Below are 6,257 nucleotides of genomic sequence, written 5' to 3' on the forward strand. Positions count from 1 at the left end.
TTGACTTCCCTGGTCATCTTCTTGTCGACCAAATTCCAAGACATGCCTTTCGACTCTTCGTATGCCGGATCACATGACTGCATCGATAGATTTGAGATAAGTTATTACTTCCGGAGTTGATACCTCGAGATATTTCATACACTTTAAACTGGATCGGTTATCTTATTTTTCTATTTTACAGACAACGAAAATGTCTGGCAGGTCAGTTACTCGCTTACAACTTATTTTTGTCACACAAAGTTATTCACCTTTTCAAGTAAGACGATCGCAAGTACAAGTCACAATTTGTCATGCACGGTAAACTGTCTTCCGTGGTTATTTCCACGAGCTCGAAAACTTTGGTGCATGATATGGATAAATAATGGAAAATTCTTTTTGCCTACTCAGAAGTAAAAGCACATGGATGATATCACGGCATTCGCCGGGGTGACTGTATATGCTCCGTATCACAAAAGAAGTTTATACAAAGCCTTCACGTTCGCAGCGGTAAATGAAACGTGAAAAAAATAAGCTGGAGAAAGAATAAAGTGGAGAACCGAATCTTGCACAGTTCAGGACGAGAGGGCTGACGTGAAGTAGAATTAAAGAGGCGTAGTGACCAGAGTGTATGCCTTGTTCTTAACCTCGAGGGATGATGAGTCAGGTGTACTGTTACACAAGTACAATGTAATCACGTTTAATAATAATCGCATCTCAAAATAATGGCCACGTATCGGTTTGACCAATCTTTTAATCTTGATGGTACATGAGGCATGAGGCGCGGGATGGACCAGCACAAAAACCTGCTCTTTTCTGTCGATCCTTGTGCTCAGTCGATTGTCCGACTCGTGAGCCCCTCCTTGGCCATTCCATTCAAGTTTCGATAAATTACCCAAATTACATGCCGTTTTAGCCAGATGCTTCACCCTGAATACTTTCCAGGAATTCTCTGATTGCGCATGGCTTGGCTCGTGAATTTCAAGCCAACAAATTATCTGTTGTTCCATGTATGATACGCCAATTCCAGAGTTCTTTTTAACAACTTTCAGGAGGTTTTGAGCTAGCAGCAATTGATCCAGAAAGTGGATGAGATAATTTTTATAATTGTTATTATTATATTGTAATACATGGGGCGTTCCACGCCAAATCGGATAGTAAGAAAAATTTCGATTTTTCATTTCTTTAATTTTTTGATATCTTTTATTACTTCTCAAAAGAGCCTTCCTGGTGAATTTTGTGATTTTTTTGATCGCTTGATAAAAAAATATCAAGTTTTCAAATCAATCGCTTTTTTGGTTTTTGTTCATAATTTTCTTAATAATGGTCCAAATTGGAGTTGTTTTTTTAAAGTCTTTGTTTTTAGATGCCCTTTATAGAAAAAAATACAGCAAAAATATTCAAAGTGTTTCTGATATAGATTTTTGAGTTTGAAGTTTTAAATCGTATTGTTGAAAGTGAGTGTATCTTGTGTTTTTTTTTTTTTTTAATTTCTAATTTCAAACTAATATTTTTTTAACAACTTCTAAGACTGGTCCGATCGTGGGCCCTCCATAATTAGTATTTTTTTTCAACTTTTGAAAATGAAAAAAAATTCTTTTTACTATAAATCATTATAAGTACCGATTTTTGTCACTGTATACTCTTTTTTCACTTATTTTGAATTAATTTTAATACTTTTCAATTGTTAACAGGTATTAATAAGTAAACTTTGAGTCTATTTGTGAACAATTGTAACAAATGTTTTTATTTATTCTCGTGTTCTTTCAAAAATTGTTTAAAAATTAGGTTATTAATGCTATTTTTTGCAACGTATTTGTTTTTTATTTAAATCTTAGTATGTTTATAAATTTCTATTTAATCATTCCAATAAGCAACGGAAATGTATTAGCTAAACAGTATTCTAGTTCACAAAATAATCATTCGTGTAAAATTCTTACAAAAACATGAAAATGAATGAGACCGTTTGTTACAATTGTTTATAAATAGACTTCACGTTTACTTATTGATTTTAAATCCCTGTTAACAATTAAAAAGTATTAAAATTAGCTTAAAATAAGTCAAAAGGAGTATACAGTTACAAAAATCGGTACTTATAATTATTTATAGTAAGCAAAATTCAAAAAAAAAATTTAAGAATCGAAAAAATAGTAATTACGGCCGGACCCGTCTTAATTTGTTAAAAGAATAGTAGTTTGAAATAAAAGAAATTTCAAAAAAATCTAAAGATACGCTCACTTTCAAAAATACGATTTAAAACTTCAATTTCAAAAATCTCAATCAAAAACACTTTAAAAATTTTTGTTGTGGTATTTTTCTGTAAGGGCCATTTAAAAACAAAGAATCCAAAGAAAAAAAAACTTAAATATTGACCCATTATTAAGAAAGTCATGACGAAAAAACCAAAAAATAAGCGATTTGTTTGAAAATTTGATATATTTTTAACAAGTAATCAAAAAAATCTCAAAATTCAGCAGGAAAACTCTTTTGAGGGGTACTCAAAAACATCAAAATGCTAAGGAAATCAAATATAATTTTTTTTTAAACCGTCCGATTTGGTGTGGAATGCCACCATTTGATACTATAAAATCGAATACTGTGAATCGCAATGGTTTAACGATCGTTCGGTGTATTTGACCACGTGGCACAAGAGCAGTATGAAATAGTTTTTAAAACACAAAGGATACATTTCTTGGAAGTATTTCAGGTAATTTTATTGCAATAAAATTGAAAATTGAATCAGTAAGATTAATCATCACTGAAAACAGGTTTCTAAAAAGTTTATTTGTTATGTTTGAATTATTTTGAATCATAGATCTCTATGTACATAAAAATATTGTAAAAAAATACTTCGTTGATACTTCAGGTTAACGTACTTTCCTCTCGTGCCTGATTTTGAAAAGCATCAAATTGCATATTCTTTGAGAAACGTATCAAACAAGCTGTCGTCTGGATTTAACAATAGGTGTACACATGCAGGGTAGAAAGGCAGCTGGTATCGCCAGCATAATTCGACGAGTAAGTATTATAATTGCACGCGCAAAGAGTCCGAGAGGAAAGCGTAAAATAATGATTGTCCATTTATCGCTGGCAATGTATATATAATTACTACATTCTTGATTATACACTTGTGACTATGTGCTTGTTACAGAGGTTACTCGAGTGTGCATGTATTCCAAGGTGTTATGTACCTCACGATTAAACCTGTATTTGCATATCTATGCGAGAGGCGGATGCACATCAGTGGGTTTTGAGTAAGTCGCGGATAAACGAGATACATATTTTCATTTTTGTTAAACGCAGACTGAGCGATGTGCCCACATTAATGGGACAAGGCTGCTTGTCATCGGATCATCATGCACTTGTATATGATACATGTTACACCTTGAACCGTGTAATCGAGAAAGTTGAAATATATTTCATACCGAAGCTTACGTATCTAGCCTCCAGTGAAGAAGCGGTAAGTTATTTATTCCGTATTCCGCGAACGTTTCAACAATTTTTTTCACTCGTTTGCATATCTCATTTTTTCACTTTTCCAAGTAGATCGTAATATTTTGTTGGTCATGCATTTAGATGAATCACGCAAGCGGCGAAAATAGAGAAATAAATGAAGAAAATATGGGAGAAATCTCATTCAGCCGAGAATAGTATTGTGCAAGTGTCGTGTGTGGAATATGCCAACAATGGGCGAAGCATGGGCTCGCGTTGTCAGACTAACAAATATAAGTATACAACAATGGTTTGAATCATTCCGGTATTCAGTTAGGCTCAAATAATCGGTGTGCACTGCGATGAGGGATGCATATTACGTGCCCGTGAAAAGCTCGCACGACTAGACATATGTGAATACTGCATTGTGATCGCATTAGAACATATTCAAGCTGATTGTGAGAGGAATTTCACCTTTACTAACTACAAGAAAATTTTAGTAAAGTGATTAATATTACAATAACGACTTTAATATTGTTGGAAGTACAAAATTACAAAAAAATGTTATGAAAGTTACTATTCAGTGAAATTATAGTTGTTAACTCTGTATTCTTTAGTTATTATAACATTAAATCTGTTTGTTTGATTTACTACATATTTAACTTTCAGTTCGGCTTTTGTCGATTAAAGTTGGTGAGGGAATTTATTATAATCACTCCAAATTTTAAATCTTGAGTTTTCACTACATCTCGGCATTTCAAGGCCTGGAAAGTCACCTCGGATCATTTTCGGATAAACGCGCGCGTGCGTGTGTGTGTAATAAATTTTTCTCCGAGGAAATCTCAAAAATGAATGACTTGATTTGAATGATGTTGGTCTCACTTGAAGGTATTCTTCTTAACTTAGAATTGAGTAGATTTTGGAGAGAAAAAGAAATAAAAATTACCTCGAGAATAAATTGACGACATTTGATTTTAATCAGCGCAGATTTTTTTAGCTCAGAACTGATCAAATTTTATATTTTATCAGTCAAGTAGTTTTTGAGTTATTTAAATACCGAAATCAAAACATTAAAGAATACAGTTTCCTTATATTTTGGGGGTTCGAAATGTATCTGACCGAAAAGTTCTTATCCTAGCTCATTAGGGTCACCCAAAGTAACAACTCTTTCCATGTCAATAAGACCGCAAAATCAATTCATTGTGGTACCAATATCAAATTATTGCAATACTTACAAGAATATATGGTACAAATGACCATTTCAAAACAATGGTAACATATGCAATATTTTCCGAAGATGGCTGCAAAAGTGATCTTCATTTTGTACCAAGAACTATATTTTCCGCTAACGATGAAAAATAAAAATAGTGAAGGACTGTACAGTCAACGCAACTAGACATTTCCCTCGACGCAATGATAATAATTCCTATAAATCACTGCAATGTTCATGCAAATTATTTTTTAATCTGACTTGAGTAGACTGTCGAATAAAATGACTTACAAAGAAGCATAACTTTCATTCAACTTTTATCATTGCTTTTTATCTACCAAAATCGAAAAGTTCTTGCAATATTTTTTGATGGGTTATTAAATTTTCTTTCATTACATACGACGGATTTTTTTTCGAAAGGGTTAGAGACTCTTGTGATTCAACGGTCAAACGAACTCACCTGTTTTGACGTTCGATCGTTGTTATAGGTAGAGTTTCGGTCAAGATATACATATAACTTTGTAGTACCGCTAGTACACGAACGACGTCGCTACGATCTTCAGTCTCATAAGTAAAGGTGGCGCTTGTAGCATCATCTACCATGGACTTATAGAGGGTATATGTGTATATGCAGACGAATGCTTGCGGTGTATAGCTTGATGCGGGGAAACGTATCGAAGGGGGGGGGGGGGGGGGGATGATAACGCCTCTAACTGGGAGTCGGAATGATCACGACGCAACATAACCATGTCGTCGTATCAGGTTTCATTTTTTGTTTGTACGTGGATAATTATTGAACTACCGTCACGTACGATCTATCTGCGCAGTTGTTTTGTTTCATTTTGTTTTCTGGGCAGCTACGAATTCGTATATTTATTACCTATTTTCTCACAGATACAAGTTTTAATGACCATTACTTCTCACGTACTGACGTACTCATTTTTTAGCTAATTTAAATACCACGTGCAGAAGTCTCAGACAATATGGTTACCTGTATCATGGTGTTTTGTGCTTGTGTCATTCCCCCCTTTCGTTTACCACATGACTCTAAGTCCTCATCGTAATACCTCGTGCTTATTCGCTAGCAGTAACTTTGTAGTGGGACTATGATCTCTCAAACTAAATTCCACATATAATTGTGTGGCAAATTCACTACAGGTACGTTCGTTTGATCGTTAAATTATCTTGCGAGTTTCATTCTCGAGATATAACTATAATATAAATGCCAAGCGAATCATTACTTATTTATATTTTATTTAACATTGACGAATACCAACGTTGATGCCTTTTTGGTAACATATGATAACCCAAAGTCTGGGGGTAATAGAGCGATTTCGACTTCGGCTTCGGATTCAGCATGTCCATAACCTGGTATTGGTGGTCTAGTCGGCCCATGGAGCTAGGAAGGACTATGTAGAAAACCCGCGAGGGTTACTACATAAGACGTAAAGGGTATGAGGCGGTATAAGGCTCTCTGATTGGCTACGCCATCTTGGGAGTCCCGCTTGTGGTACCACTTGCCGGAAACCGCAAGCTTCCCCGACCTAGCAGATCGACGGTATAGTTATACAAGTTGTGCACAATTGGCATAACTTCTGTATTTTGCTGACTGGATCGCACCACGGGTGGGACTCCCTTT

Source organism: Diprion similis, chromosome 9, assembly GCF_021155765.1.
Source record: "Diprion similis isolate iyDipSimi1 chromosome 9, iyDipSimi1.1, whole genome shotgun sequence".
Lineage (NCBI taxonomy): Eukaryota > Metazoa > Arthropoda > Insecta > Hymenoptera > Diprionidae > Diprion > Diprion similis.